The 24,614-nt window shown below is 46.5% G+C and overlaps 1 protein-coding gene across 1 annotated transcript in view; it reads left to right on the top strand.

The window, feature by feature from the left end:
* The window catches only part of TTC22 (tetratricopeptide repeat domain 22), a 116,605-nt gene that overhangs the window by 16,754 nt on the left and 75,237 nt on the right, over positions 1-24,614 (top strand). The window lies entirely within an intron of this gene.

Genomic DNA, 24,614 nt, shown 5'->3' on the forward strand with positions numbered 1-24,614 from the left:
TGCTGTCAGTGACTGAGACTATGCTTCTTTACATATGCAGCTGCGATCATTCCCATTGCACTGTAGCTCAGACACGAGTAGATGTGTAGGTTACTGTATACCTGCATTTTTACATATGGCCCCACTCAGCACTGAATGCGGGAAAGTGGCAGGCTTCATTACCTCCGATTATACGTATTGCATCATCCTCCTCCTCCAGGTTTACATTAGGTTGTTCGGCCGCTGTTTCATCAACTACCACATAAACAGTACGCAGGGCCGCGTCTGCCAAGAGGCGAGATGAGCTTCTGGACTCAGGCGGCACACCTGCCCCTATGGGGGCAGCAGTTTACTAAGGGGCAGGGGAACCTATGGTCGCCGCCGTTCAGCCTCATAAGGCTGCAGGCCACTAGGTCTGAAGCCTATGAGGCAGTAGAACAAGGCAAGAGGTTGGAATAAGATTATCATGACCTCCTGCGCGGGTTAATCACGTGGTCGATAACTCCTGCATCCTGGCACAGGCATTTGTGATCACGTTGCTTGAGACCTGGCACAGGAGGTTTTGATAATGTTATCGCAACCCCCTGCCCTGGGATGCAGCAGCTCAGGCCACAGATAGGAAGAGGCTTGAGAACGGCATCGGGGGCGGCAGTGGAGAACGGGAGCCAGGTATTTTGATATTTTTTTTAAATATGGGGGCATTACAGGTTGGAGCACTACAGGAGGGCATTACAGGCTGTTGGAGCACTACAGGAGGGCATTACAGGCTGTTGGAGCGCTCCAGGAGGACATTACAAGCTAGAGCACCATAGTTGGGGGAACATTACAGGCTGCTGGAGCGCTCCAGGGGGGCATTACAGGCTGGAGCACTACAGCGGGGGCATTAAAGGTTGGAGCACTTCTTGGGGGCATCAGAGGCTGGAGCACTACAGGGAGCTTTAGAGGCTGGAGCACTACATTACGGCATTACATACTGGGGCACTACAGGGGGGGCATTATAACACAGGGGGCACTATAATACAGGAGGCACTACATGGGGCATTAAAATACATGGGGCACTATGGGGGGATTTATACATATGGGTACTATGGGGGCATTATAATACAGGGGGTTATGCAACACGCCAGACCTGCAGGGTATGACGAAGTGAGGTCACAGTTATGGGCAATCGAGGGTACTCACTATATTGAAGAACCCTGGGCAGGCGCGTGGCAGTGAAGGAGAGGTAGACACAGTTCCTCTGGGGCACGCTCTGTAGATAGGGACCAGGCCTGATGGTAGTTGAGGTGCCCTGGATGTTACAGGTATTTTGTGTGCCTGGGGCAAGGTCCCTGTGGTATTCGTGACGCCAGTGCCTTTGGACGGTGGCACGCCGGTTGGTGGTTGGAATGATGAAGGTACACAAGTATATAGTGAACCAAACGTAACTTTACTGAACAATCCAACTTTGTACAGCAGGTGTAGCACAGTCTTCAGATTACAGTTCCACAAAGGGGCTTATTCACAATATGGCAGGCAATAGTCATGCAAGATACACTGAGGGTAAATTCCACAAGCACTCAGCAGCAGGTTGTACCTTTCCTCAGAATCAATGTACAGTGTCCCTTCTAGAACTCCTGCTCTGGCTTTATATCTCCCAAGGCCCGGATGCCTAAATGGGTGGCTTAAATCCTTGGTTACTTTCCTCCTCAGGTATTATACTGCTTGCTGCACTGTATAAAGGTTCTCTGCCCTTCAGGGTCACTTTGCTTACCCTGGGTCGCCTCCTCCTATCAGGTGGATAACTGTAGGTTTCTCCCAGGAGGTTGGTTCCTGCAACTGGGGTATCTCTACTGAGCTGATCCTAGCTTCAGGAGCTTCAGGTGGACGAGGTGACTCCTCTAGTCCCCTGGAATGAACTAACACTTCCCTGTCTGGGCCTTCCTATATGTAACTAGGGCTCTCCAGCTCCCTCTAACGTCTGGGAGGCTAAACTACACCCTGACAGGCCTGACACCCAGATAATACAGGGAAAAACATGCACATGACATTTAATGCAATGCAACACATTAACCTGTGCAGTGCCCACCTTTACCTGGTGGGACACTACATACCCCCACGCTATAACGTTGCCCGTCCTCGGCGCAACATGGAGGGTCCGCCCATCTGGAACGGCAACCTGAAAGATAGCAGAGAACATACATATGCAATATTCACCACATTAACAATGTAACAGTTATTAAATGCACTGAAAGGAGTGATGACAAGGGGCGTCGTTCTCTTCTCTCAGGATAAGGTGAGGGAACAGGGGCGCTGACCTGGCACAGCGTATCAATAACCCAGGATAGTCCATATAAAATGTAGATAAACAGAAGTCCTTGGAGGCTCAAAGAACAACATGAGTCCGTACCCAGGCTTGCAATGGTTAAACAGGGGTTTCCCGTGAGGGGCTACCTGTGCCCATAACGTAGTCCACAACCTCACAGGTCGGTGCCCCCTGGTAGAACGGGTAGACCTCCTTACTGGCAGGGATTCTTCCTGCCTGGCTTCAGGAATGTCAGAGGAGCCCATTGCCTCTGGAGCTTCTTCAGGAGGCTGAGGGCTAACAGGAACAGGAGCAGGAACCAATAGATTCAACCAAGGCGTGAGGGCCCAGTGGAGCGGCTCTTTATCATGGATTAAGTTCTCCACAGCCTGCATAGGGTCCATAGGTGGAGCCGGCAACTCTTCCTCAGTAGGCTCCGGTTCCATCTCCTCCGCCGCTGGTTCTCCTTCTATACAGGGCTTGAGGCGGTTCCTGTGAACAACTTGGGGACCTTTTCCTTCCCTGGAGATCTGGTAAATGTGGGCCGCAGCATTAGGTATGGCAGTGATAAGATAGGGAACCCTTTCCCATTTGCTGTCCAACTTGCTGGTCCGGTGGTTGTTTTTCAACCATACCTTGTCTCCCAGAGCCAGGGGTCCGCATGGGCAGTCTGGTCAAAGTCTTTCTGCTGCCTTTCTCGGACAATCTCCATCCGTTCCTGGACAATCTCCTTAGCATTAAGAAGACGCCTTTGGTGCTCCACTACCCAGTCAGTCTTGGGCAGTGGGTTGATCTCATCCGGCACTTGTACCCCTAGGGAGTGGTCCGCAGGCAATCTCCCTTGTCGGCCGAACATCAAATAGAACGGGGTGTAACCGGTGGAACAGTGGATGGTGTTGTTGTAAGTGTACATAAGCTGCGGCAACAAAGTAGGCCAATCTCCCCTCGTCTCAGGGGGTACTGCTCTCAGCATTTCAATGAGAGTCTTATTCATTTTCTCACAGAGTCCGTTACCTTGCGGATGATAGGCGGTGGTCCGGACCTTCTGGCAGTTGTGTAGCAGGCACATCTCATGGAACAGCTGTGACTCAAATGCGGACCCTTGATCGGTGAGGATCCTTTCTGGGCAACCGTAGGGCAGCAGGAAATGCTTCCAGAACGCCTCCGCTGTGGTCTTTGCTGTCAGGTCTTTCACAGGCACTGCTACGACAAACTTAGTGAAGTGATCAATTATAGTCATGGCATATGTATACCCTGAGCGACTCGGCTCTAACTTTACATGATCAATGGCAACAAGTTCTAAAGGAGCCTTACTTACGATGGGATGGAGAGGCGCCCTCTGGTCATGGCGTTCAGTTCGCCCCACAGCACAGGCAGTGCATTCTCGGCACCATTTCTCGATATCTTCTCTCATCCCGATCCAATAGAATCTTCTGCGAATGGTGGCCTCAGTCTTTTGCACACCGAAGTGTCCGGACTGGTTGTGGTACATATCCAGCACCAGGCTGGCATCCCGACGTGGCAGGAGAATTTGATACACTCTATCATAGGACACTGGATCCAGACTCCTTCTGAGCAACAGGCCCTTTTGAAGGAATAGTTGATGGCGATGTCTCCACAGTCTCACTAGCTCTGGGTCTGCACTCTTCCTGCGGATCCTCTCAGGGACTTTTCCACTAGTAAGGAAGTCGAGCAGTTCACCGAGGACTCTACTTTCGGACTGGAGCTTAATCCATCTTTCTTGATCGCCTCTGGACTCAGGACCATCTGATGAGGAAGGATCAGCAGCAGGGGAATCTTCAGTACGTATATTATCCTGCTGGGTAAATTTATTATAGAACGCTGGCATCTCCACCTCTTCCCAGGCATCTTTCGGTTCATCTGGGGCTTCTGTAGTGGGGAGTCGTGACAGAGCATCAGCGTTCTCATTGGAGCGGCCTGCCCGGTACTTCACAGGTAAATCATAGTTGGCCAGGCGGGAGGCCCATCTTTGCTCCAGTGCCCCTAATTTGGCTGTATTCAGATGCGCCAGGGGATTATTATCTGTGAAGGCAACAAACGGTGTGGCAGCGAGATAGTCCTTAAACTTTTCAGTCACAGCCCACACTAAGGCAAGGAAACTCCAGCTTGAAAGAACTGTAATTCTGGTCGTTCTTCTCAGCTCCCTTCAGGGATCGGCTGGCGTAGGCAATCACCCTTTCTTTGTTATCTTGCACTTGAGCCAACACGGCCCCCAGGCCTCTTTTACTGGCATCTGTGTAGAGGTGGAATGGCTTCTGATAATCTGGGTAACCCAGAACAGGGGGTTCAGTCAACTTCTTCTTTAGGAGTTGGAAGGCAATTTCCCGCTCTTCATTCCATTCAACAGGAATAGGAGTCTTTGGGCTCTTTTTTGGATGCCCCCTCAAGAGTTCCTGGATGGGATCCGCAATTTGTGCGAAATGCGGGATGAATCGCCTATAGTACCCTGCAAAACTGAGAAAGCTTCTCACCTCTTTCACGGTCGTAGGAGTAGGCCAGTTACGGACAGCAGCAAGTTTGTCAGGGTCAGGCTGTACTCCTTCGGCACTGACAATGTGCCCGAGATATCTGACGGCTGGTTTCAGCAGGTGGCACTTGGATGGCTTGATTTTGAGGCCATATTTAGAAAGAACTTGAAACACCTCACCCAGGTGCTTTAGATGGTCCTCATACGTCTTGGAGTATATAATGACGTCATCCAGGTATAATAGCACCGTCTCAAAATTCCTATGGCCTAAACAACGTTCCATCAGCCTCTGGAACGTTCCTGGAGCATTACACAGTCCAAATGGCATATAATTAAATTCAAACAGGCCCATAGGTGTAGTGAAAGCAGTCTTTTCTCGATCTTCTGGGGCCATGGGTACCTGCCAGTACCCGCTGGTTAAGTCCAAGGTGGAGAAATAGGCTGATGACCCCAGGGCAGTCAAGGACTCCTCAATGCGTGGCAATGGATATGCATCTTTGTGGGTGATTTGATTAATTTTCCTGTAATCCACGCAGAACCTTATGCCGCCATCTTTTTTTCGAACAAGTACTAGGGGCGCAGCCCAGGGACTATGGCTGTCCCGGATTATATTAGAGTCTTTCATCTCTTGTATCATCTCTTTCACAGACTGATAGGTAGTAGGTGGTATGGGTCTGTGCCTCTCCTTAATAGGAGGGTGAGAGCCAGTGGGTATGGTATGTTTGATCACACTGACCTCTCCATAGTCTGTGGAGTGTTTGCTGAAAGCCTGGTGGTGCTCCTTCACCAGCTTCAGGACCCCCTCTATTTGCTCCTTTGGGGTGGATTCGTTCCCCACATGTAGTTCTTCCCACCAGGATGCCGTAGGGGTGCTGCTGTTCTGCGCGGTCTGGAACGCCTCCGCGGCAGGCAGACGGATCACATCCTGGAAAGACACCTGTAAAAGCTGAGCAACGGGGCAGTGTTTAAAGAGGGTAACGGGATGATCACCAAAGTTGATTAAACGAACAGGCACTTTACCTTGGGACACGGTCACCATGCTCTTGGCTGTCCGTACGAAAGGATGATCCTTAATAGGAATAGGTTCCACTAGGGCTTGATAGTCCTGGCCCTGGATCCCTAATACAGCACGGCACCACAGGATGATCTGGGAATTTGGAGGCAAAACCACCGGCCGGTTATCCCGGATCCGGACAGTGCAAATTTCTCCTTTCTTGTTGGCGAACCTTTGTTGAGCGCACAGCACGCTAATAGTTTTCTGAATAACTCTTCTGGAAGCAGGTGAGGCGGATGATATGGTTTGGTTCAATGCTTCAAGCACTTCGGAGTAACAATTTTTAAGAACATTAGTCCCTAAGATCACGGGGTGTCCTCCTTTACCTCCGGCTTGTACCACAATCACGCCTTGCTGTGGCAGGGTGGCTTCTCCCACCTGAAGAGTAGGTTCCCAATACCCATGCACTTTCACTGGCTTACCGTTGCTAGCGATAATATCTAGCCAGGACTCTGGTGGCTGGGTGAGGAGACTTGGATCCCAGAACTTGTCAAAGGCAGGCCGTTGAATGGTGGTGACCTGTGACCCGGTGTCCAACAGGGCTTCAAAGGATATCCCGTTGATACATATATTAATTTTCGGACGGGACCCGACATACTTAGGCATCCAGTTTGGATCCTTTGGACCTTCTGTTCTACCTCCCGAGGGGCGGTCCTCTGCCTCAGGGGTTACTCGTTTAACTGCCAGCACATGGATTCGGTATGTCCATATTTCTTGCAATGATGGCAGACAGGCTGTTTTCTACTTCTGGGCCGGTACTTCAGTCGCCCATCAGGCTCTTTTGGATACACATCTCCATATGCAGGTGGGAGCCTTGGAGGAAGAGGATCCTTATCTTCTAGTAACAATGGTCTCTCCCACTCCTCTATCTTTTTGCACACCTTCTCTAGACTTAGAGTAAGATAGTTCACTTGCTCCATTAGTGCTGCCACTACATCTGTGACTGGAGCTTGGGTGGCTTGACCGACTCCTGCAGACCCCACATTAATAGTCTTTGGCTGACAAGCCTGGGGTTCAGGGAAGGTTGCTGGCCCTGGAGCAGGGTTCTGGCCTAGTATGCTGATGGCCAATTCTTTAAAATCCAAGAATGTACAGTGAGGGTGTTGAGCTGACAACATCCGTAGCTGGCCCTTTAAATGTTCAGTACTTATGCCTGCAATGAATTGCTCTCTAAGAGTCCGGTCCTGGTCCTCAGCTTCTTTAGGATCCACTTGGACTACAGCTCTCAGCGTCTCCTGTAAGGACAGGGCAAAATCACGGAGCGACTCTCCAGGCTGCTGTTTTCTGCTGAAGAAACGCATTTTAACTTCTGACACCGTTCTGGCTTCAAATGTGGTGCCCAAACGTTCAAAGATCTGTTCCAGGCTATTTTTCTCAGAACGGGGCCATGACATTACTTCCCTGCGGGCGGCCCCTTCTAACTGAGCTAAGAGGATCTCCATTTGCTGCTCAGCATTGATGGGATAAAGCCGGAACAGAGCCAGTATCTGTTCCCTAAAGTCTTTTAACTTGTGGGCTTCCCCTGAATAACGTGGGAACCAGGGGGCCCCGAAATAGTACGGCATGGTTAGCGGCATCAGGCTTGGCGGTGCCGCGGCGGCAGGGGGCCCAGAGTCGGCTGCGGGTACTTCAGCAGGCACGACTGGGGCTGCCTGTGCGATTTCCTCGACCGCGGACATGGCGTTGCTAGGTGGGTATGGCCCTTTAAATGTAGCGGAGCGGACCGGAGCGGCTATGGCAGTAACTTTAACTTTTTTTTTTTTTCAGACAAGTCTTTCACTACTAGCGGGGATCCCTCCGGTGCCTTGGCAGGGGTCGGGAGCTTCCGGACAGGTAAGCGGAGAAGCCGGTAAAAGTTTTTAAAGTTGGTACTCACTCCGGTGGTGCTCGCTCCAAGTCTCGCGAGATGCGCAGCTCCGGGTGTCGGGACGTCCTGTGTACCGCGTCAGCAGGTGGGCGCGGCCTCTCGTAGCTCCGGGACTCAGGTAGGCGGGGTTCTTCTTCCTGGTTGGTTGGGCGATGGCTCCGCCTGATTCTTTTCGCGCCAAAGTCCTCTTTTTCGCGCCAAACAGCTCCACGAGGCGCACTTGTAATCCGAATCAGGTTAAATGGGCAATATGGCTGTCTATTCACTGACAGCAAGCGGTGACTCAAATCGGCAGAAAATAGTCCATACAATGCAATCTTCACACCGCAATTATTACAGTTCACTTTGGCCCAGCAATTTTCAATAAAACAATTGGGGCATGTCACTTTAAGACAATTTTCAGCACACAGTTTTGTAATCCGCAATGGCGCAGGAATATTCGGATCCTGTTCGTGACGCCAATTTATGCAACACGCCAGACCTGCAGGGTATGACGAAGTGAGGTCACAGTTATGGGCAATCGAGGGTACTCACTATATTTGAAGAACCCTGGGCAGGCGCGTGGCAGTGAAGGAGAGGTAGACACAGTTCCTCTGGGGCACGCTCTGTAGATAGGGACCAGGCCTGATGGTAGTTGAGGTGCCCTGGATGTTACAGGTATTTTGTGTGCCTGGGGCAAGGTCCCTGTGGTATTCGTGACGCCAGTGCCTTTGGACGGTGGCACGCCGGTTGGTGGTTGGAATGATGAAGGTACACAAGTATATAGTGAACCAAAACGTAACTTTACTGAACAATCCAACTTTGTACAGCAGGTGTAGCACAGTCTTGATATTACAGTTCCACAAAGGGGCTTATTCACAATATGGCATGCAAGATACACTGAGGGTAAATTCCACAAGCACTCAGCAGCAGGTTGTACCTTTCCTCAGAATCAATGTACAGTGTCCTTTCTAGAACTCCTGCTCTGGCTTTATATCTCCCAAGGCCCGGATGCCTAAAAGGGTGGCTTATACCTTGGTTACTTTCTTCCTCAGGTATTATACTGCTTGCTATGACTTTCAAGTTCTCTGCCCTTCAGGGTCACTTTGCTTACCCTGGGTCGCCTCCTCTTGTAGATGATAACTGGGTTTCTCCCAGGAGGTTGGATCCTGCAACTGGGGTGTCTCTACTGAGCTGATCCTAGCTTCAGGAGCTTCAGGTGGACGAGTGACTCCTCTAGTCCCCTGGAATGAACTAACACTTCCCTGTCTGGGCCTTCCTATATGTAACTAGGGCTCTCCAGCTCCCTCTAACGTCTGGGAGGCTAAACTACACCCTGACAGGCCTGACACCCAGATAATACAGGGAAAAACAGCACATGACATTTAATGCAATGCAACACATTAACCTGTGCAGTGCCCACCTTTACCTGGTGGGACACTACAGTTATAACTGCAGGTGGGCATCATAAATACTGGGGGTGCTACAGGAGACATTTCAACTACAGGGGGCTCTGAAGGGGGAATTATAAATACTGGGGCCATGACAGGGGGGCTTTATAAATACTGTGACTAGTACTAGGGGCATTATAACTTCTGGGACTACATACGTTTGCCGGCATTATAAATACTGGGGCCATTATAGGGGAGCCTTATTACTACTTGGGGCTGAATATGGTTGCCTTATAGAGGGCCTTGTTTCTGCTGGGGGCACTATAGGGGGGCCTTTTTCTGGGGGCACTGTGGTGGCATTATTACTACTGGGGGTCAGGGGCGGACTGACCATTCGGGCACTTGGGCATGGCTCGAAGGCCCGCGGCTACTAGGGGGCCCTGTGAGAGGCTCCTCCTGCAGGGCCGTCTTTAACGCGCGGCAACTGCCCCGGGTCTGTACTACTAGTACTACTCACTATCAAAGTAGCGCAGCAGGCAGGCCTGGCCGGACGGCAGTGTAACGTCACGCGCCTGCTCCGCCTGCTTCATTAATAGGAGGAGCAGGCGTGTGACACGGGACAGTGAAGTGATGTTACGCTGCCGTCCGGCCGGCCTGCCTGCTACGCAACGCTACTTTGATAGTGAGAGTGAGTACTAGTAGGACTCCTGGAGTCCTGACATTCTAGGTGCGGCTGGTGTTGAACGCCCCCTCATTCACAGATTGTCTGTGATCTTCATGTTGTCCTCATCCCCCTACCTAATATGCATTTAATCAGATGAGTGGACAGATTACTGCAACCACAGCTAGACAACTGCACTGAAATACTCCTGTGCTGCTGTGTAGCCTCTTCCATTCACGTCCTGTGATCTCATGTCCTCCACTCCATCTGCCCTCGTGCAAATCAGATGATGACGATCCCTGCATCTCGCTAGACCACTACAACTGAAACACTCTGTACTGCTGTCCAAGCCCCTTCCATTCAAATCTATGGCCCCCCCATCTATCTTCCCATTCACTTCCTCATGCAGTTAAACCAGTAGAGTGGACAGATAACACTCTGTGGAAATACTCAGCGCTGCTGTGACAACCTCTTTCCCCTCACTGTCTGTTCCACAGCCTTATGTTTCACCATTCCGATGATCAGATCATGACACAAGCCCTTGTCACACCGAGGCCCTATACTCCCAGTCTAGTACAGACCACGGCTCTACTTTAACAAAGCAAGGCACAGGTTAAGGATTATGCCTACACTTTACATATACAGACTGCTGTGTCATGGGGGTCACTATTTACACAGGGACACTGTTATGGGGGGATCTGTGTATGACACATATAAGGATAGATGCTATGTGTCATCCACAGATCCCCTCAATAACAGTGTCATCCACAGATCCCCCCATAACAGTGTCATCCACAGATGCCCACATAACAGTGTCATCCACAGATCCCCCCATAACAGCGTCAGCCACAGATCCCCTCATAAACAGTGTCATCCACAGATACCCCATAACAGTGTCATCCACAGATCCCCCCATAACAGTGTCATCCACAGATCCCCCATAACTGTGTCATCCACAGATCCCCCATAACAGGTGTCATCCACAGATACCCCATACAGTGTCATCCACAGATGCCCATAACAGTGTGTCATCTACAGATCTCCCATAACAGTGTCATCCACAGATGCCCATAACAGTGTCATCCACAGATGCCCATACAGTGTCATCCACAGATGCCCATAACAGTGTCATCCACAGATCCCCCCATAACAGTGTCATCCACAGATCCCCCATAACAGTGTCATCCACAGATCCCCCATAACAGTGTCATCCACAGATGCCCCCATAACAGTGTCATCCACAGATGCCCCCATAACAGTGTCATCCACAGATGCCCCCATAACAGTGCATCCACAGATCCCCCAAACAGTGTCATCCACAGGTCCCCCATAACAGTGTCATCCACAGATCCCCATAACAGTGTCATCCACAGATCCCCATAACAGTGTATCATCCACAGATTCCCCCATACAGTGTGGTCATCCACAGATTGTAAAAAACCATATTCAACACTTTTTAGTAGGATAGGGTATTTTAAGGACCATGAAAGGTCAGCACTTGTGTGAAGTGTCAATTTTGACAGTTCTGAGATGACAATAGTATTTGGAAAGGTTAGGAATCCTAACTCAGCATATTATTATTAGCTTTACAAATAAGGAATACTACAAAATCATGATGTAAGGGGTTTTACTTGTTAACCATATATGTCTGTTAGAATGGTAAATTTAATATACAATGTAACTCTATGGAGAGTCAACCTATAAAAAGGCTTTGTCTCATGACATTGAAGAGCATTCTTTGACAAGACAACCTGTTGCTCTCTACACACACACACATTCACCATACATGTTACTTTAAGGGAATTACTTTTTCACTGTGCGGATGGAGGAATCTCCCACTGGGCCGAGCTTCAGTATACTGCTAGCCGGCCCCACTGGCTGTCAAAATACCTGAGCAATGCCTGCATCCAATCAGATTGTTCAGGTATTTTGAGAACCCGCGGGGCCGGCTAGCAGTATACTGAAGCTCGGCCCAGTGGGAGATTCCTCCATCCGCGCAGTTTAGTGTAGATGGAGGAACCTGTTGCACTTTGTCCATCTGACCATAGAAAGTCTGCAGATAATCTATAGGTATATGGCCAGCTTTACTTTTTCACCCCCCCCCCCCCCCCCCCACTTACTCTTGTCTGCAAATCTAGCAGCTTTCTGTCCTTCTGTGAATTGCCAATTGGTGGATTTTAATAAGCTTGTCCAAAACAGCCGAATTAGAAATATTTTCAAAATTGGCTACCATGGAATAGATTCTGCAATCCCCTTGCCAGTTCACTACAAGCCACTGTTCCGTAGATAAACCCCCGATCTGTCACCTAGCAGACAAAAGACATGCATCTTATCACAGATAGAGCTCAGATATCCAAGAGACGGTGAGGGAGGCGAGAAGGAGACGCAGAAGCCACTGAGCTAATGATTAGTGATGACCAGATAAGATAAAGGTGAATCAAAGCTGAAGCTGTTGTTAGGTGGTAAACATAAAAATGTAGTATAGCTAAGAAATGGAGAAGTTTTCCATGCTCCTTATCAGCCCAAATCAGGGGGTTTATTCACTATGAGAACAATTCACCTAGACTGCAGCCAAGCGAATGGTCTTCTATGGTAAACTATAAGGCTGCATCCATTCAGCTGCAATTCAAGTAAATTTGAATAAACCCTATTAGTATTTTTAATCTCCTGACTGCAGTTAACACTAAAGATGATATAAATCTATTCTGTACCAAGTGTAGGTGATGTGGGCGTCGTGATATGTGGGTGGGGCTGGGTGTGGGTGTGGCTTTAGAGTGGGCGGGGACACAGGGGCCCCATAATCTCCTATCGCCCGGGGGCCCCATGAGTTGTCAGTCCGCCCCTGCTGGGGGTACAGTGGCTTTATTATTGGGCAACATAATGCAGGGCAATGCTACAAATGGGGGCATCTTTAGGGAGAATTATCGCTATTGGGGGTACTGTAGGAAGCATATTACTATTGAGGGCAGTCTGGGGGCACTGGTACTATCTGGGTCTATCTGTATGGCGCTATTATTTCTGCAGTATAGTGGTTTGGGACATTGGGGAGCACAGTGGTCACAGTATTGGGGGTAGCAGAAGAATGACACTGTTAGGGCACCAAGAGGTGGAGGATGATGGAAAATTGAGGAACCTAAGGTGTCTGTGTGCCAAACGCTGCAGACAAGAGATGGCTGAAAGAAGCTGTCAAGGCGGTCTGATCTTGGAGAAGATGAGGAAGAGAACATCTACGTCAGAGGACACATCACTGTATTTAAGAGGTATGTGGGGCTATATTCTCCTGTATGTTTGTACCGTTGTATGTAATGTCCACCCAAATCTGTCTTTAATAAAGGCTGGGGGGTTGGATTGAGACTTGGTTCTTGTGGTGATACAGAGGACTCCAGGCTCCATGCAGAGGCCATACGTTTCTTCTCCTGTTTTAAAGGTCAGCAGGGTGAGGCCTTTCAGGAGGTTAAAAGTGTGAAATTTAAAAAAGTCAAGGAGGTCCAGTATCAGACAACCTCGAATAACTCCTGATTCTGAATCATCCTGTGAAGTTTTGTCAGCATGGGAGCTCTTGTCGGGTGATTGTGATGAGAAAGCCTCAGAGGACCTTTAACAGCTTCCTAAAGAAAACATTATCAAAAGCTGCGAAGTTAGATGCTGATTGCTGACACCTCTGACTACAATGCTTCCTGATCAGAGTCTAAATTGTTTCCCAACATTTTGGGAGAAGCCTGGCAAGAAAAGCCATATACTGTAGGTTCTAGGTTCAAGTCTGCTTAAAATATGGATCTTAAAGAATGCACCCGTTGCGAAGCTGCGCCTACAGTAAATTAGGTAGTGGCAAAATTGTCTAAAAAGTCTATTTTTCCTTCTGAGGAGTCAGTCCTGCTTTCAGAGCCTATGAAGAGAAAAGCAGATACCCTTTTGAAGGAAGTCAACAATTCAGCCTCTGCAAAGCATGCTTTCTCCACAGTCCCAGTAGCCGGGCAACAGTAAAGCATGGTGGAGGTTCCCTGCAACTCTGGAGCTGCATTTCAGCAAATGGAGTTAGGGACCGGGGTTAATGGTGTCCTGAATGCTGAGAAATATAGGCAGATACTTATTCATCATTTTTTAAGGATTATATGGTATTATGCATAATAAATGCTATTGTAGAGATAGTAACAGGTACATCTAGAAAAACAACATATTAACACAAGAGTTAATCACATTTTACAGAAGATCATCCAGGGCCTCCATATCCGTAAAAATTGTCCGTGTCCGCGGTCGATTCAAGAAATAAGTTCCTCAAGCCTACAAATCTGATCAACCCTATTTAACCATTCCTGTTGAGAAGGAGGGGGGAGGAACTCAATCAATGTAAAGGTATTAACAAATTGGCTGCCAAAATAAGGAAAGTGGACAGTGCTGTTTTGTTAGGGCTGAAAGAAATGGTGTCTTGCCATAACACTATTAGGTTAGGAGTTAAAATCGGGAGTTCAGGGCAGACCTTCCTGATTGTTTCCTCCATTCCTGTCCAGAAGGGCTTAATCTTTTCACAGAACCACCATAATGACACGGATGATGTTGCGGATAGCTGGAAGTTATGAATAAACATCCGACTGGCTTGATTACAAACTAAGGAGCATGTAGGTGAGCCCTATAAATCCCTAAGAGTTCTCCCTGACTGCTAAGCACATACAAGGGTCTTGAAGGTAGACGATTGTATGCCCCTGTACCTAGACTGAATGACACCTGAAAACCCTATAATAGTGAGGGGACACGACCACCGGCTCCCTGCTCTAAATACGGAGTGAATCAGGGTCACCTAGAATCAAGCCAGAAAGGAAACACAATACAAGAAAAAGACTTATCTGAACAAGCAGCTACTGAAGCCTCCAGCAGACCACTCCAATCCAGGAAGTAGTATAAAACCGCAAAGTGATGCAGTATGGGAGAGGATTTAAAGGGATGCAATCAGTGCAACTAGATGACAGCTGAGAGAGGGAAACGAGATGACAAAACGAGAGCAAAACAAAAGAACCTCAAGCAAGAGGTTCTGAAGGACGCTGTCAGAGCTTCTCAGATATCTGGCGGTGACACATACTGTATGTGTGATATTGATCCTAAGCTAGATTGACATCTCCAGCAGACATAAGTATCTACCACTCTCCTCTCATATAAATATGCTGGTGTCCTATACCATCTAGACAATGTCTTATATGAATTTTCTTGCAGACGAATACATCTGGAAAAGCCATGTGATCTGGAAAAGATCTGCTGGGCATCTTTGTCGGAAAAGGATTTGTCTACTATTTGAGCTACTGACAATAGCTTTTTTGGCAAATGTGATGGAAGTGCGAGTATTGCAAAAAATGTAGAGGGGGGCCCAGTAAGTTTCTGTGAGAGTAAGTTGTGTGACAGGATTTTCCCCCCTTGAAGGAGGACTGATATAGGGCACGATTGTAACTGTTGCAAAAGGTCTATAGCATGTGCTGGAGGTGGGAGACTCCCGAATATATATGGCAAGTAATATGCAGGTGTTTGAGGGGAGGGGAAGGGCGCCATTGCTGGATGGTTCCGGATCCCGTGCCAGGATAATAAGAAACCCTTAGATAGAATGTTAATGTTACCAACTGAATATCGGAACCTAGTGTTAGACCACATTAGAGGCATAAGTGAGCGATCTAGTCCGTCTCTCTCCAATAACGCAGACAAGGAGATGCCAGCATATTTGTTAATGTCTAGCCAACGTTGTAGTTGTTTAGCCGTGTAATATGATTTTATATCTGGTAGGCCAATCCCTCCTCGCTGCTTTGGTAAAGAAAGGAGCTTATAACTCAGTCTAGGGTGTGAGTTTTTCCAAAGAAATAACCGTCTGACTTTTTGAAAAAAGGAAGCTGGAAAATGTATAGGAGCGACTTGCATCATGTATAGGAATTTAGGTAGTACATACAGTAAGTAGTGAGATAATGTTTTCTCCCTATCCATGAGAGAAAGGGTATTCTGTCTCTAGGTAATTGTTTGTGTACTTGGTTAAGCAAGGGATGATAATTCAGGTCAAAAACCTTAGAAAGATCATTAAGTACCTGCATTTCCAGATATGTTATAGAGGTAGTTTTCCAGGCAAAGGAAGTGGAGGCTTTCAGGTTCTCCATCTCCTCTGTTTCTAGAGTAATATTAAGAACTTCAGATTTCCCCAGATTTATCTTAAAATTGGATAACCTTCAAAAATCTTGAAATAGGGATAAAGCATGTGGGAATGCGTGTGCTGGGTTGGTAAGGAATATTAAAAGGTCGTCCTCATACGTTGCTGCAGTATGTATACCCGAGCGAGCATGTAATCCATAGATATGCGGGTGTTGTCTTATTGCTTGGATCAATGTTTCCATACAAATAACAAATAGGCTGGGTGAAATGGGACATCCCTGTCACGTGCCGTTGGCGATGTTAAAGGTTGGTGACAATGAGTTGTTAACCTTGACCCTTGCCGATGGAAATGTATATAGCGAAAAAATAGCTTTGAGAAAAGGTAAGAGGAAACCAAACTTCATAAAAATCCAGTCTATTCTATCAAATGCCTTTTCGGCATCCGTGCTGAAAAGAACCATAGAAATGTTGTTGGATTTTGCAAAATGTATGGCGTTTAAGACTCTATTAGCTTTGTCTTTGCCTTCTCTGGTAGGGACAAAGCCTGTCTGTTCTGCGTGTATCAAAGAGGGAAGAAATACCTGTATGCGTCTAGTCAGTATTTTTGCCCACAGCTTGACATCACAGTTCAAAAGAGAAATGTGGCGGTAGCTACCACATAGCTCCAAGTCCTTGCCCTCTTTTGGCAAGATGGCAATGTGTGCCTCCAATGCCTGTCTAGGGAGCTCCCCACCCTTCAGTAATACCTGACAAAGGGATTGGAAATGTGGTAACAGAGTATTTTTGGAATTTCTTGTAATAGCTTATGGGAAGCCCGTCAGGACCTGGGCTTTTCCCTACAGGTTTCGATGATAACGCTTGTTGGATTTCTAGCATAGAAATTGGTGCTAATAGTTGGGAGGCTTCCCCAAGGGAAAGAGTAGGAAGATGTAGAGAATCTAGAAATTTTCTGATATTCCCTATTCGCTCCTCTTTCTTCCCCAAACTCTCCTTTGTGTTTAAGTTGTATAATTGTTCATAGAAATTGGCAAATTGAGAATCTATTTCTTCAGTTTGATGCAACAAAAAGTTTGTGGAAGAGTGTATAGAGGCAATGCAAGAGCGGGCAGAGGGTCCCCTAAGCAGGGCAGTCATCATTTTCCCCTCTTTATCCCTATGAGCATACACTCACCTAAAGAATTATTGGGAACACCTGTTCTATTTCTCATTAATGTGATTATCTAGTCAACCAATCACATGGCAGTTGCTTCAATGCATGTAGGGTTGTGGTCCTGGTCAAGACAATCTCCTGAACTCCAAACTGAATGTCAGAATGGGAAAGAAAGGTGATTTAAGCAATTTTCAGCGTGGCATGGTTGTTGGTGCCAGACGGGCTGGTCTGAGTATTTCACAATCTGCTCAGTTACTGGGATTTTCACGCACAACCATTTCTAGGGTTTACAAAGAATGGTGTGAAAAGGGAAAAACATCCAGTATGCGGCAGTCCTGTGGGCGAAAATGCCTTGTTGATGCTGGAAGTCAGAGGAGAATGGGCCGACTGATACAAGCTGATAGAAGAGCAACGTTGACTGAAATAACCACTCGTTACAACCGAGGTATGCAGCAAAGCATTTGTGAAGCTAAAACACGCACAACCTTGAGGTGGATGGGCTACAACAGCAGAAGACCCCACTGGGTACCACTCATCTCCACTACAAATAGGAAAAAGAGGCTACAATTTGCACAAGCTCACCAAAATTGGACTGTTGAAGACTGGAAAAAATGTTGCCTGGTCTGATGAGTCTCGATTTCTGTTGAGACATTCAAATGGTAGAGTCCAAATTTGGCGTAAACAGAATGAGAACATGTATCCATCATGCCTTGTTACCACTGTGCAGGCTGGTGGTGGTGGTGTAATGGTGTGGGGGATGTTTTCTGGGCACACTTTAGGCCCCTTAGTGCCAATTGGCCATCGTTTAAATGCCACGGGCTACCTGAGCATTGTTTCTGACCATGTCCATCCCTTCATGACCACCATGTACCCATCCTCTGATGGCTACTTCCAGCAGGATAATGCACCATGTCACAAAGCTCAAATCATTTCAAATTGGTTTCTTGAACATGACAATGAGTTCACTGTACTAAAATGGCCCCACAGTCACCAGATCTCAACCCAATAGAGCATCTTTGGGATGTGGTGGAACGGGAGCTTCGTGCCCAGGATGTGCATCCCTCAAATCTCCATCAACTGCAAAATGCTATCCTATCAATATGGGCCAACATTTCTAAAGAATGCTATCAGCACCTTGTTGAATCAATGCCACGTAGAATTAAGGCAGTTCTGATGGCAAAAGGGGGTCCAACACCGTATTAGTACGGTGTTCCTAATAATTCTTTAGGTGAGTGTATATTCGCTGTTTTGAGTACATTACGTTTTTCACATACTTTACGCCAAGTAGATTCCTTAGCTGGCTTCTTAAGTGAGATAGCTCCGTGAGTTGTGTGACTGCTAGGGAACGTTTATGTACTTTCTCTAAGGCTGAGATTTGGCTTAGCAGAGAGTCAACCTCTTTTGATCTTTTCTTTTTTACAGCTGCTCCTAAAACTATTAACTCTCCACTGATGTAGCATGTAGGCCTTATGGGCCTCCCATATCATGGGGAATGAGACATCAGAAGTGATATTAGTGAGAAAAAAGGTAGAAAGTTTCTCACCTAGTGCTGAAATTGTGGTATCATCTTGTAAAAGGGTTTCGTTGAGTCTCCAGGACCAGGCTTTCCGGCCAGGAGATGGAAACTGTAGAGTGACAAGAATGGGAGCATGATCTGATACTGAGATTGACTCTATACCGGCCAACCTCACCCCGGCTAATTGTGCCTAAGAAATAATAAGATAATCAATACGCTGGTATGAGTGGTGCACCTGTGAAAAAAGAGTAATCTTTAGCATCTGGGTGAAGTGTTCTCCATGTGTCTACTAAGTGTAGACTCTCTAGAGAAGCCTTCAGATTACATAAACCTTTGAATAAAATAGCAGAACTTGAGGATGATGAGTCTAATAACGGATTAAGAGTGACATTGAAGTCTCCTCCCAACATAATCATACCCTCCGCAAACAAATGCAGTTGCTGAATAATATTAGCCATTTCACCTGTCCCCGATTTGGGGCATACACATTTGCTAAGGTAATGGAGATGTCGTCCAACTTCCCTTACATTGTATGATTTTTTAAGAATTTATTTGTCTTGCACTGCTGAACATAAATATTTGAACACCTGGGAAACAGAAAGAATTCTGTCTCTCAACGACCTGTTACTGTGCCTTTAAAAAGTCCACCTGTACTACACTCAATAATCTAACTTAGTAGCACCTATCTGAGCTCTTTAAAGACACCTGTCCACCCCACAGTCAGTCAGACGCCAACTACTACCATGGGCAAGACCAAAGAGCTGTCAAAAGATACCAGAGACAAAATTGTGGACCTCCACAAGGCTGGAAAGGGCTATGGGGCAATTGTTAAGCAGCTTGGTGAAAGTAGATCAACTGTTGGAGCAATTGTTAGAAAATGGAAGAGGCTAAAGACGACTGTCAGTCTCCCTCGGACTAGGGCTCCATGCAAGATCTCACCTCGTGGGGTATCACTGATTATACGAATGGTGAGGAATCAGCTCAGAACTACAAGGGAGGAGCTGGTCAATGACATGAAGAGAGCTGGGACCACAGTTTCAAAGGTCACTGTCGGTAGAACACTACGCCGTCATGGTTTCAAATCATGCATTGCACGGAAGGTTCCCCTGCTCAAGTCATCACATGTCCAGGCCCGTCTGAAGTTTGCCAATGACCGTCTGGATGATCCAGAGGAGGCATGGGAGAAAGTCATGTGGTCAGATGAGACCAAAGTAAAACTTTTTGGTCTAAACTTGACTCGTCGTGTTTGGAGGAAAAAGAAGGATGAGTTGCATCCCAAGAACACCATCCCTACTGTAAAGCATGGGGGGGGGGGGGTAACATTATGCTTTGGATGAATGGGGCCATTTGAGCAAAAACCTACTTCCCTCAGTCAGAGCATTGAAGATGGGTCGTGGCTGTGCCTTCCAACATGACAACGACCCGAAGCACACAGCCAGGATAACCAAGGAGTAGCTCCGTAAGAAGCATATAAAGGTTCTGGAGTGGCCTAGCCAGTCTCCAGACCTAAATTCAATAGAGCATCTTTGGAGGGAGCTGAAACTCTGTGTTGCTCAGCGACAGCCCCGAAACCTGACAGATCTAGAGGAGATCTAGTGGAGGAGTGGGCCAACATCCCTGTTGCAGTGTGTGCAAACCTGGTCAAGAACTACAGGAAACGTTTGACCTCTGTAATTGCAAACAAAGGCTTCTGTACCAAATATTAACACAGATTTTCTCAGGTGTTCAAATACTTATGTTCAGCAGTGCAAGACAAACACATTCTTTAAAAATCATACAATGTGATTTCCTGAAATTTTATTTATTTATTTTGTCTCTCAGAGTGGGAATGCACCTAATGTGAATTTCAGACCCCTCCAGGATTTCTAAGTGGGAGAACTTGCAAAATCGCAGGGTGTTCAAATACTTCTGTTCCTCACTGTATATATTTATTTATTTATTTATTTTACAGGAAAAGTCAGAGAGAGGATCAAGTGACGAGTGACAAGCCAAGCTACTGTATGCACATGAGTGCATCGATTCTAACAAATCGTTTTGTCTTATCAACAGACAGGATATCTAGCCCAACCCTGTCAATCAAGGTAAAGAAGTCCTGCTGATGGGACAAATTGATTTGTTAGAATCAATGCGTTCATCTCTAAAATATGCATACGTGTCAGTCTTCTACATGTGCCACCACTGAGAGTAGTGGCACAAGAGTGGGAGCGCTAACTCTGCATTGGGGAGCACCAACTGCGCATGCGCTGCTACACTTAACACTAGCCGCAAATGCCCAGTCACTGCACCTGAAGCTAACTGAGGGCTACTCTGAGTGGCGGCACAGGTAGAAGATTAACAGTGCAGGCTTAATGTCCAGACCTGTCAATCAAACTGCAGATGGACGCTTCTTCATCTGTGAGGGGCTGTGAAGTGAAGAGCTCCTGCTAATGAGGCAAATTGCTTTGTTAGAAGGGATACGCTTATATCTTATGCACATATAAACCTTTGGATACAGAGAACCCAATGCTAGGTGTGACTGCTGAAAATGAGAAAGAGTTAATGAAGTTAGACGTGATATAGTTATTAGAGTCACATCTCAGGTTATCTGAGGGGCCGAATCCTAGGATTTCAGATAGCACGTCTAATCTGTGATTAGTCAACTCTCTATGCCGAAGGAGCTAAGATTTCTGCTGGATTATTTTATGATAGTTTTATAATTACAGCCGGAAGGAAAAATGATTTGGTAGTACACAATGCAGTAGATAAGCGAATGTAGTGTTCTGCAGAATCAAAGTAAGGGCTCGTTCATATCACCGCTATTATTTTCCGTTCTTCTGCTCTGTTATAGGAGCAGAAGAACGGAAATAGCGGAAGTGCCGAATTTGGCACATAACACAAACGGAACCTAACAGAACCCATTGACTATAATAGGAACTGTTTGCCATTTTTTTAGCAGAGAAAAAAGTCTTGCATGCAGAACTTTTCTCTCCGAAATAATAGCGATTTATCCTATTAGCAGACAATAGCGATTTATCCCTAGTGAGACCTCTATGCCTGGCCTGTATAAGCAGACAATCCTTATCAGATAGCTTGAACTCACCAACACAGAGTTTATCCATGTAAGTTGCTTTATTCTGTAAGCCAAAGAACAGAGTACAGCAGAACAGATGGATTCTGGTATTGTGCGGTCAAAAGATGATGCTTTAGTAAGCTTACATGAGAATACATGTGTAGCTGTTCAATGCCTGGAGCAGTATGGAGAAACAGGAAGTGAGGTACACAGAAGAAGGAGGGGAGCAATGAAATGAATGACAGATATGACAAACCAGAAAAACAAGTGCATTACCAAAAATGGCCACTAGATGGGACCATATGACCAAATATAGAATATCATATGAATTAAACTATATAGATTTAAACTACATAGCAGCACACTCCCCGTCTGGCATTGAAAATGTCACTATTTAAACCATAACGGTAGTTATATAATTGCAAATAAACAACAGCGCAATTTGCTTGATGTCCGAGGACCTGAAAAACATAAAGAGAACAGGCATATAATGCAACAACTAAAATGTAAGGCTTCAAGTGTAACAAGTAAAGTTCAAACACTTCTTGTATTTCACAGGTGTAGTTTGATACGTATATGTGTAGGTTTATATCAAATATTAGTCACTGGAAAAATGTGCCTACTTATAACTTAGGGTACTTTCACACTAGCGTTTTTCTTTTCCGGCATAGAGTTCCGTCACAGGGGCTCTATACCGGAAAAGAACTGATCAGGCTTATCCCCATGCATTCTAAATGGAGAGTAATCCGTTCAGTTTGCATCAGGATGTCTTCAGTTCAGTCGTTTTGACTGATCAGGCAAAAGAGAAAACCGTAGCATGCTACGGTTTTTTCTCCGGCGAAAAAAACTGAAGACATGCCTGAACGCCGGATCCGGCATTTTTTCCCATAGGAATGTATTAGCGCCGGATCCGGCATTCAGAATACCGGAATGCCGGATCCGTCGTTCCGGGATGCGCATGCGCAGATCGGTAAAAATGCGAAAAATGTACAAGACGGATCCGTCGGTCCGCATGACAAGCGGAGAGACGGATCCGTCCTTGCAATGCATTTGTGAGACGGATCCGCATCCGGATCCGTCTCACAAATGCTTTCAGGCAGCAGCAGATCGGCGGATCCGGCGGCCAGTTCCGACGACGGAACTGCCCGCCGGATCACACTGCCGCAAGTGTGAAAGTAGCCTTAACTGTTATAGTTACTTTGTAAAAAAAAGTCCCACAAGAATGATAATTCATATAAATGACTGCATGGGTTATCTGGAAAATTATATAGATACAAGGAACCACATTCAATATGCAACAGATGCAATTCTTGACACTATATTTGTAGCCACTCACGGTTATGATGAAAGTTGTATTCAAGATGATGTGGTGGCTCTGGGTCTTGGAAAAAGAAGCGTCTTTGATGGTGATTCCATTTGGGTTTTTCAACTTGTCTGTGGAACTTGATTGCTGGATCATCCGCTGTAGATAAGGTCCAAAAGAAATTAGATATAGAGGTATTTCCAAAATATCAGTGACCCCTCTTATAGGGAACAAGGGAGGGTAATGGGAGAAATGTCCCTACTTGGTCTGTTTGAGCCCTGCCTAAAAGCGGAGAAATCTCCCGTCTATATGCGGAAGAATCACCCCCAGAGGGAGCGACCCCAGTTATCGATGGCTGACCCTAACAATAACTAACCCTATATACGGTACTCCCAGGTGATGCCTATATTTTTTCCAGATATACCATCCCAACGCGTTTCCTCTGTCAAAATGAAAGACAGATTCATCAGGGGATAAAGGTGATTAAGTTACAGCTTAATGGCTGTTGAGCTTGGTAGCTGCAATGATGGGCCGGCTGGATATGTGCATAGTATGATTGCATACCCATTGTATTGGGGATATCCACCTCAGGAGAGCCACGTACGTGGATATCCCCAATACAATGGGTATGCAATTATACTATGTCTACTGTGAGGTTAAGGGATAGATTTGTTATATATATTTTGAGGCCCTGGCCTTTGGTTATATTTATTTAGGTTACTTTGATAACTTTGTTACTGCGGCACGGCTACATATTTATGGATATGGAGATTCAGTTGTTACTCTGCACTTGCACTTTGCTGCGCTGTCTGTGACCGCTTGTTGATGTGGAGATTTAATTTATTACATGCACTTGCACTTTATATCCTTTGGGTGTTATATGTTCATATATATATACATATCAACTGTGGACACTGATGTATGCACAGCATTGAGCTAGATGATTTATCTTTTGTCTCCATCCCTCTCCCGTCCTTTTTCCTCTATATACACGTGCTGATATACCTCCTCAGGTGTAGTCATTTTTTTATCTGATGTATCATGTTCTCATTTTATATATGTAATTTGAATGTAATAAATAATTTATATTTTGATGATCTACCCATTGAGTCTCAGTTCATTTTCGGTATAAGGTGTATTTAGGTGCTTACTTAGCTTTCCCAAACAGAAACCCTATGTGGGTTTGATTAGAAGAGTCTCTCACCTTGAGGTAGGCAACAGTTCGGCCTCAGTAGATGCGTCTGAGAAGATGTGAAGCTCTTTTCTCCGGCTCTTAGCAAGGGAAGCTGAGGTGTAGCAGCGTGGTATATGGATTCCATCTAAGGCGTATAGAGATTGCTTCCAGGACTCCCACTTTGAAAGCTTGTCAGATGGCAGTGGAGCATCCCAATCTTTAATAGAGCTGTCTAAGTAAGGCTTTAACTTGTATGGTGATGGGAGCCACAAATCCCATTGGATCGTATAGGCTGTTTACTACTGACAGAACACCACGCTTGGTAAATGGCTTGTCTGTAGAGCTGACTTGAAAGCTGAAAGTGTCCTTTAATAGGTCCCACCGTAGGCCCAGACTTCTCTGTACAGGTGGCATGTCCATTCCCAGATTTAAGTCCTTAAACCCTGTGGCATGATCGCCAGGTTGAAAGGCTTTCATAACACTATTTGAGGCAATTTTGTGTAGTCTGAGGTTAGCCTCAGAAAGCATACCTTGTGTCCTTTGGAGCAGGTCTATGGCTTCCTCGTCTGTAGGTAAAGAGAGGACCTTTCACCGATTATGAC

This window comes from Bufo gargarizans, chromosome 7, assembly GCF_014858855.1.
Source record: "Bufo gargarizans isolate SCDJY-AF-19 chromosome 7, ASM1485885v1, whole genome shotgun sequence".
In the NCBI taxonomy this organism is placed as follows: domain Eukaryota; kingdom Metazoa; phylum Chordata; class Amphibia; order Anura; family Bufonidae; genus Bufo; species Bufo gargarizans.